This window comes from Orycteropus afer, unplaced genomic scaffold (genome assembly GCF_000298275.1).
Source record: "Orycteropus afer afer isolate SDZICR_OR568_19922 unplaced genomic scaffold, OryAfe1.0 scaffold01065, whole genome shotgun sequence".
In the NCBI taxonomy this organism is placed as follows: Eukaryota; Metazoa; Chordata; class Mammalia; order Tubulidentata; family Orycteropodidae; genus Orycteropus; species Orycteropus afer.
Genome location: NW_006922652.1, coordinates 113,757 through 123,578, shown reverse-complemented (window position 1 = coordinate 123,578; position 9,822 = coordinate 113,757).

The following is a 9,822-nucleotide window of genomic DNA, read 5'->3' as shown; positions in this document are numbered from 1 at the left end:
TGTGTCTGTGTTAATTGGTTTCCCTTTTCTTTGTTGAAGAGGGTCTGTGCAGTCTTTCTGCCTAGTCTGCCATCTTGCCAGAACTCCTCCTCCTGGGTTTCTGAGGTGGTATCACTACGAAAGTAGATTTCCCAACCTTCCTTCCAAGGAATTGCTGGTGAGTTTGAACTGCCAGGCTTCTGGTTAGTAGTCAAACACCTTAGGCACTATACCACCAGAGCTCTTTACTAAGAGCTCAGTGGTCTCAATTAGTATATCATTGGTATCATCTTTTAGTGGCAGAATTCACACTTCAGGTAGGACTTGAAGATGGTATGGCACATGTAGAAGTATTAACTAAATATGTGCAAACTGCCCTAAGGGACAGTGCCTGTGGACTTCAATCGATCAATAGCAAAATAGCTATGATGAGAAAAGTAGTACTTTAAAATATAATAGTCCTTGACATTCTCACTGCAGCCTAAGGAAGTACTTGTGGGGGGGGGGGACCTCACTGCTGTCGAGTCAATTTGACTCATAGCAACCCCTCCTTGGGTTTCTGAGGTGGTATCTCTATGGAAGTAGATTGTCCAATCTTACTTCCAAGGAGTGGCTAGTGGATTTGGACCACCAGCCTTTTGGTTAGCAGTCAATTGCCTTAGGCATTGCACCACCAGAGCTCCCCACATGCATATGAAGTGATTTAAAATACCATGGCTTGTGTCAGGTGCACTACTCAGAAGGAAGATTGTGTAATCTTCCTAAATTCCCATTATTCTATTTACAGATAACTACCCCAGGCTAGCCAAAATCATCCTGAGTTGGTTTGGCAGCCATCTTAGTAACCTAGGTGACCTTTAAGTCATTAAGTGCCTCATAAATATTAACATCTCTGCCTCTGAGTGGAGTTTAGCTGCCATTTTTTATGTATGGAGTATTATGTAGCTCTAACTTTGCCTACATTGAATGTAGAGTGTGTATACCCACAATTTTGTATGACTTCCTATTTTGTAAACTGTATATAAGGGAAGAATGAGCCTTCCTGGGAGCAGTGTTGGAAGCACTAGCCCCTGCTATTCCCTTCTTTGGCCAAAGAAATAAAAGTGATTTTCTGTTATCCCACCTTGGCCTCTTGTTTATTGGTTACAATGAGTTACACCAAGCAGAGCCTTGATATCACCTGGCAGTAAATTTTGGCGAGCCAGCCAGGAGTCATTTGCTTGGTCCAGAAGTGGATTAGATGGTGGACAGGCCAGGCAGTCCAGCACACACCAGGAGATTTCTCCAGGGCATATGCAGATGGTCCTTAAAGCCAAAGTGTCTCAGTGGGAGCCATGAAACACACTCATGTTAGACCCTAGAAAGGAGGATCAGCCATCCTCAGGTGAGTAACAGTTTTAAATAAGCCCAATTTGAGAACTTTAAAAATTAAGAGTGTTTTCAAGAAGTGAAAGTGTTGGCCACTGAGATTAACTCTATATAGACTTCACCCAGTGGGTAATTGCTATTAAGGTTTTGGTAGGAAATGGGAAATGCACAAGAAATCCCCAAATGTGCCATTTAGGCTATATTTTAAAAAATTAGTTATATTTTAGCTCAGACCTATGAAGAAAAAGAAAATTATTTTCTTTTGCAATACTGCCAGGTCCTGGTATAAACTAGAAGGGGGCGGGGGGAAGAAGGTGGCTGCTTAATGGATTTCTAACATATAATATGATATAATACTATTTTGTTATTAGACCTGTTTTGTACTAGGGACAAAAATGGAATGAGAAAAAAGTATGTGAAAACGCTCATGACTTTGTTTAGCATTATAAACTTACAAAAGCAGTGCAAAGTGATGGTTCAGAAAGGAACAGATGGATTGTGACTGCTCATCCTCTCTGTGGACACTGAGGATGATTTCCTGGGTCTGACATTCCCTTCTCCATGTTCTCCTCAGCCTTTCCAAGATCCTGAGCCCTGAGCCCCACACCCTGACCTGGACCCTTCCATCCCTTGTTTAGTATCCTCTCCACATGCAAGGAGCAGAATGACCTATACACACCCTGATTTGAATACAGAACAGCCCAATTCTGAGGGGGCACATATGGAGGTGAAGAAGGAACAAAGCATTCTAGACTTTTCCCTGTCCACCAGATGCTGGCAAGTGACAGAGGGATGGTCTGGGTCCATACCCCTTTTTCTACCAGAGATCTTTTTTTTTCATTGGAAAAATAATCTCCTAAATTACTGAGCCCTGGTGCTGTAATGCCTAAGGCAATTGACTGCTAACCAGAAGGCTGGCAGTTCAAACCCATCAGCCACTCCTCAGAAGGAAGGTTGGGCAGTCTACTTCCATAGTGATACTGCCTCGGAAACCCAAGGAGGGGTCTCTATGAGTCGGATCTGACTCGATGGCAGTGAGTTTGTTTGTTTTTAAGTTACTGAGAGGACCCAATGAGAAAGCTTCATTTGTTTTCTACAATTTTTTGCACTCATACCTCAACCTGGGAAGACTGCCAGGCACTGTGTGACATTCCTTTAACACCAGAGGAAAGATTCATGGTTTTTGAAAAAGCCCAAGATGAAGTTGTTAGGTGCCATAAAGCTCATGGCACAAACCTGAGACCTTTCCTGCCTACCACCCCAACTGGAACCCAAATGCGGCTGAGAGGCAGGCAAATCTTTATTACCGAGATGCTTACTAGAAGGTCTAAAAAAATAAATTTCAAAACCAAAAAGCCCTAAACAAAGTATATGGAGTCAGACAAAAACCAGATGAAGATCCTTCAGCATTCCTTGAGTGGATTTTTACTGCTTTTAGACAATGTACAGACCTTGACCCACAGAACCCTGAAAATACTCTCATGGTTCACATGATTTTTACTGGGCAGAGTACCCTGGTATATTAGGCACTACAGAAGGTGGATGGAGGAGTGGGCATGGGAATGCCTCAATTAGTGGAGATTACCTTTAAAATATACACCAGCTGAGATAAAGAGGAAGAATGAAAGGAACAGACAAAGGCTAAGAGGCAAGCAACCCTCCTTTCTGCTTCATTACAAGGGCACAATTTGGGCCAAATAAGAGGAGGGTCTCCTCTTAGAAGGTGAAGAGATAATTCAAGACCTCCTCTGGAAGAGATCAGTGTACCTGTTGCACGGAAAAGAGATTTTGGAAGAGGAGTACCCAAAGTTCAGAGAGGAAAAGGAAAACCCCAATAGGCCACCCAGTATCTCATGGTCACCACCCATTTGAAGGAAGAGTCTGATTGACTGGAGACTTCCCCTTTACCAGAGCCTCTGGTATAATGAAGGTGGAAGGAAAACCCACTCAGTTCCCTGTTAACACAAGGGACATCCATTCATTTCTTACCCCAAAATAAGCCCCATTAACCAAAATAACTGTGCTAGTAATTGGAATCTGAGATAAAGTAATCAGTCATTTATGCACCCTTTCACATTCTCAGTTGAAGGAAAAACTCTCACCTGATTGCCCTCTTTTGCTACTGGGACTAGACTTGCTGTTTAAACTTTGAGCTCAGATAAGCTTTGATGATGGCACCATGCACATGCAGGTACCCCAAGACACCACATGGAGGCTCCAAATGGCTCTCTTAACAGAAAGGTCTGAGCAATTGATCCCCTTCCATTCCAAGTCAAGGAATAACAGACCCATGAGTCAAAGATGCTGTAGTACCCTGAGTCTGGGCAAACAAGACTCAGTGAAGGGCAAAAAATGTTCCCTTAGTTGTGGTGGAGCTCCTTCCCAACACTGAGCCCCACACCTGAGACAATATCCTATAAGGCATGAAGGCCACCTGAATAGCACTTGCAGATCATTGACAGGTTTCTCCAACATGGATTGATCTGACCCTGTCAAATACATTTCAACACCCCCATTTTCCTGATGAAAAAGAATGGGGAGTACTGGTTTTTCCAGAACCTGCAAGTGATCAACTGAGTATAGTTACAGTACCTCCAGTGGTGCCTAACCCTTACACTCTGCTCTCCACTCTGTTTCCTGTTTTTGCTTGGTTTATATTACTGGATTTAAAGGATGCTTTCTTTTGCATCATACTGGAAGAGAGGAGCCTAGAAATACTTGCTTTTAAATGGGAGGACCCTCACATAGTACACTCTGCTAGACTGCTCTCCCCTAGATGTTCAAAAATAGCCCCACTGTCTTCAGGTCAGCTCTGGCTACAAAACTGCACCATCTTACCTTGCAGAATGGGATCTTGTTACTGTATGTAGATGACCTCCTCATTGCCAGTAAAGATGAGTGAGATTCCATCCACGATACCAGAGAAGCCTTGAACTTCTTGGGCAATGCAGGATACAAAGTCTCAGCAGAGAAGGCTCAGCTCAATCTACCCTAGGTGATCTACCTAGGTTTCAAAATTTGACCTCAAACAAAACAAAACAAAAAGGAGCTCTGGTGGCATAGTGCCTAAGGCACATTTGACTGCTAACCAGAGGGCTGGCAGTTCAAACCCACCAGCCACTCCTCGAAAAGAAGACTGGGTAATCTTCTTCCATAGAGATACTGCCTCGGAAACCCAAGAAGGGGTCACTATGAGTTAAAATTGACTCAATGGCAGTGAGTTTGAACCTAGGTTTCAAAATTTGGCATAAGGAGTGAGAACTGCTCTCAGAAAGAAAGGATACCATCTGTAGGCTTGCTCCCACAACAACCAAATGGGAGCTCAGAGTCTTCCTGGGAATGGTTGGCTTCTGCCACATTTGGATCCCTCATTTTGGTCTAATTGTCAAACCTCTATACCAGGCCTTAGAGGGAAGAGATTAGTGCCTAAGGCATTTGACTACTAACCAGAAACCTGGCAGTTCAAACACACCAGCCACTCCTCAGAAAGAAGACTGGAAAATCTACCTCCTTAGAGATACTGTCTTGGAAACCCAAGGAGGTGTGGCTATAAGTTGAAGTCGACTTGACAGCAGCGAGTTTAAGTTGGACAAGAATTGAGGCTCAGGACTTCAAAGCCCTAAAATTTAATGGAAGCCTCTGCATTAGGGTTGCCTGACACGAACCGTCCTTTTGACCCATATGCACAGAAATTGGCAGGTGTAGCAGCTGGAGTCCTCACCCAAACTCTGTGAAGCTAAAGAAGACCAGTGGCTTACTTTTCAAAGAAGTTAGACACAGTGACTGAAAGGTAGCTAGCCTGTCTTTAAGCCATGGCCAAGCAGTCACTATCATCAAAAAGGCAGAAAAAGACCAACACATAGCTGAAACTTGGGGAGCCACCCAGAAAAAAAATGGATGGCTATATACTGAACATGGAAAAATCTTCAAACCCTCAAATTTGCTAAAACCCATCCTCCATCAAGCATATCAGTTCACCTACTATGGAAGAAAAGGAACATATGGAAGAGATAGAATGTATAGAAGAAATGGAATGTTGGCTGGGTAAAAAAACATTTAATAGGGATGCAAATTGTTATAGACTATTGAGGCAGTTACTTGCACCTGTTGTATCTGTGCATTAAACAAACTGAAAAATTCCATGGATGCCCTACCAGGTGTGCAAAGAAAGGAGCCGATGTCTGACAAAGACTGGTAAATAGATTTTACTGAAATGCCTCATGACCCAGGAAATTATGGGTACCCTCTGGTATTCATTGACACCTTAACCAACTGAGTGGAAACCTTTCCTTGCTGGATGGAGATTGCCTCTGAGATAGTCAAACATCTGCAAGAAATTATTCCAATGTTTTGGCCTCCTAGCCTCCATTGCTAACCAGAAGGCTGGCGGTTCAAACCTACCAGCCACTCCTCGGAAGGAAGGTTGGGCAATCCTACTTCCGTAGTGATACTGCCTTGGAAACCCAAGGAGGGGTCGCTATGAGTCGGGGCTGACTCAACGGCAAATAACAACAACAACAACAGCCTCCATTGGAAACAATAATGGACCTCATTTCATTACTCAAATCACTCAGTTAGCTGCAAGCACAGTCAACATCACATGAAACCTTCATGCAGCCTAGAGACCACAGTGCATTGGAAAGGATGATCAAGGCCATCAGAATCTAAAAAGGCACATAGCCAAGATTTGTCAAGACACCAAACTTACATGGACTAAAGTCTTCCCTGTGCCCTTCATGAGACTTAGGGTTGCCCCTCCTAGGGAGTTAAACTGTTATATGTGTGCCCCTTGTTATATGTGTTGACAACCCCTGAAATTTTTGACAATCAGGAATTGAAGAAAGCTCTCACTGCTTCCCATGAACTTTACCTAAAAACTATTTACAGTCTCTTTTGTTTTCCTTTTCTTCTTTCCAGAGGTACAGCCTCCTCTGAAACCCAGATGATCTGGAGGTACCACTGCATCCTTTTCAGCCTGCTGATTGAGTACTACTCCATTCATGGAAGTCAGACACTCTTCAGGAAAAGTGGACTGGGCCATTGGGTACTACTAGCTACACCAACTGAAGTAAAGCTCAGTGATCTCAAAGCGTAGATTCATCATACATGTGCAAAGAAGACCTCTCCCTCAGAGCCTAAGACACAAACTCAAGCCTGAGGCCAACCTGAAGTGTCCTTCTCCACAAGCCTAACTCCACAGGGATTCCTAACTGTGTAAATTATTATTATTTTTTTTTTTTGCTTTGTTATGTTTGTTGTTTTTGGAACTATGCTTGATTACTGTTTATATTGCTTACACTTGGTATTATCTATTACTCTCTGACTCTAAAGCAGAACTTCCATTCAAGCAACCACAGTTACCTTGCCTGAGTGGTATCAACAGTTGACTGGGATGGATGATGCCCCCTACCAGAGAGACCAGGATACTGGTAGCATAGTGGCTAAGACACTTGCCTGCTAACCAGACGGCTGGCGGTTCAAACCCACCAGTCACTCCTCGGAAGGAAGGTTGGGCAATCCTACTTCCGTAGTGATACTGCCTTGGAAACCCAAGGAGGGGTCGCTATGAGTCGGGTTTGACTCGACGGCACATAACAACAACAACAACAACCAGGGAGACCAGATCAGGTGGGCTGTAGCTCAGTGATTCAGAATGAACATTCATCAACAATGACCAGTGTCCAGAGAAAAGGAGGAATAAGAGAGCATACTGGCCATACAACATAAGCAGGACAGCTGAGTGAGCCAACTCTTCTCCCCTTATCCTATTTACCCACACCACCAGCCACTCCTAGGAAGGAAGATTGGGCAATCTACTTCTGTAGTGATATCACCTCAGAAGCCCAAGGAAGGGTTATGAGTCTGATCTGACTTGACGGCAGTGAGTTTGGTTTTGGTTTCCCCAGGCTAGCCAAAACCAGCCTGAGTCAGTTTGGCAGCCATCTTAGTAACTTAGGTAACCTTTAGATCATTAAGTGCCTTGTGAATATTAACCTCTCTGCCTGAATGGAGTGTAGCTGCCATTGTTTATACATGTGACATATGAAGTATGTAACCCTACTGTGCCTGTGTAGAATGTAGACTATGTATACCCATGATTTTGTATGATTTCCTGTTTTGTAAACTGTAAATAAGGGAAGCTTGAAGGAGCCTTCCTTGGAGCAATCTTGAAGGCATTAACCCCTACTGTTCCCTTCTTTGGCCAAAGAAATAAAAGTTCCTTTCTGTTCTCCCACCTTGGCTTATTGTGTATTGGCTACACAAGCTGTGCTGAGCTATGCTAAGCACACCCTGGATTTCACCTGGCGGCACTTACAAATTTCCCTCCCTTCCCTTGCATTTATTTCTCTTTCAGGTGAAAACTTCCATTTGTTTGCTTGACAAAATAAAAACTGTCTGCTTTTCCTGCGTGGAGGGCACATGCTACATTTTTTGTAGAACACTGTGTGGATTCCATTTCATGAAATGCAATTTATGCCTTCCATAAAATCTTGTGTTTTAATTTCTAATGGAGCATCAGTCTAGTGTTTTCACTAAGACAGTAAGTATAATGGAAGCCTGGAAGCAAAGGTCTTTGAGCACTACCCTGCCAAAACCAAAGCTGAGTTTTCATACTAGCAGACAACTTTTGATGATGTTAGAAAAATATTGATCTAACACTTGAGTTCTCTTATTTTCTGAAAGGAAACAATCCTGTCACAGTTGCCTTCATTGTTCTCCCCACAGGTCTTTACAGATGATTTATAATCAACATGATGGTGCCATGTGTATGTGTGTTTTAATTTGTTATTATTATATATTAATTATTATTATATATTAGTTATATATTAATACAGGAGCTCTAGTAACATAGTGCCTAAGGCACTTGATGGCTAACAAGAAGGCTGGCAATTAAAACCCACCAGCCACTCCTCAAAATGAAAGTTGGGCAAGCTACTTCCATGACGATACCACCTCAGAAACCCAAGGAGGGGTTGTTATGAGTTGGATCCGATTCAATGGCACAAAACAACAACAACAACATATATAAATATATTCTGGTTCTTAGATTTTCAAAGGTGTGTTAGACTGGGTTCTCTAGAGAAACAAAACCAATAAAGCATATAGAGAGAGAGAGAGAAAAAAAAAAAAAAAAGTTATCTTAGGAAAATGGCTCACACACTTGTAGAAGCTGTCAAGTCCAAAGTTCTTGAATCAAACGTCAAGCTGGAGGCTTTTCCACGTCAAGCTGGAGACTTCTCCCGACTCTTGCAGCTTCAGGGGCTGAGGAGCTCAAGGTTGGCAGGTAGTATACTGGCTGTTGACTCCAAGAAATGACAAATCCAAGATCTCCAGGCCGAATGGTGGATTGTTCGCTCACGGACAGTTGTAGGCAGCACAACAGAATCCCAATCCACAGAAGAGTGTCTCTTTTCCCAGGATGTCTATAAATATACTGGAAGCAGGTCACACCCCTAGGGAAAGTCCCTTTCAATGGATTGGCTGCTCAAAACATATTCATCTGATCCCATCATGGGAATAACCACATCACAACTGCTTAAACCACACAGAATTGTGGTCCAGCCAAGTTGAGACACAACTCCAACTATGGCAAAAGGCAACTGGCATGAAACTTACTAGTGTTCTATTTGAGGACTGTAGGTAACACAACATAATACAAGAGAGGAAAACAAACAAGACATAAATTATCTTCTGGTTGTTTTCCCCAGCTCTTTCCATTTCTATTTTCCTGCTGCACATGTTCTTGGGTCCTCTTAAGCCCAAGTTACAAATAGACAATAAAAATCAGCATGTGCACTTATTGAATACATCTTAAGAAAGGATTCTTACCAGGGGTGGAAGGGGAGGGAGGGGAACACTACAAAATAATAATAATAATAAATAAGGATTGTTGAAGAGGAAAATTAATAACAGATATCTTACTTTGATTTGAAAGCTTTTCTTTCTTTCTTTCTTTTTTTTTATTGTGATTTAGGTGAAAATTTACAGAGCAAATTCACTTTCCATACAGCAGTTCACACACACGTTGTCTCATGACATTGACTACAACTTACCCCAATGCAACAGCTCCCCTCCCACTTCCTCCTGATAGTTACCTCTTCCCTGGGTCCATCTCTCCATGCACTTCTGCCCCATGAACTGTGTCCCTGTGCACAAACAGTCCTTCTTTCTCCCAAACATCTTGGATGTTGACCTTGTATGCTAAATTTTGATACTAAATCTCTCAATTTGTTCCAGTAGACTTTTGACTGAGTCTCTTGGGTTTTCTAGGTATAGGATCATATCATTAGCAAATAGGGATAGTTTGACTTCTTCCTTACCAATCTGGATGCCTTTGATTTCCCTTATGGCCGTGGCTAGGACTTCCAGTACAATGTTAAATAGAAGTGGTGATAGAGGGCATCCTTGTCTGGTTCCTGTTCACAAGAGGAATGGTTTCAGTCTCTCTCCATTGAGAATAATGTTGGCTGTTGG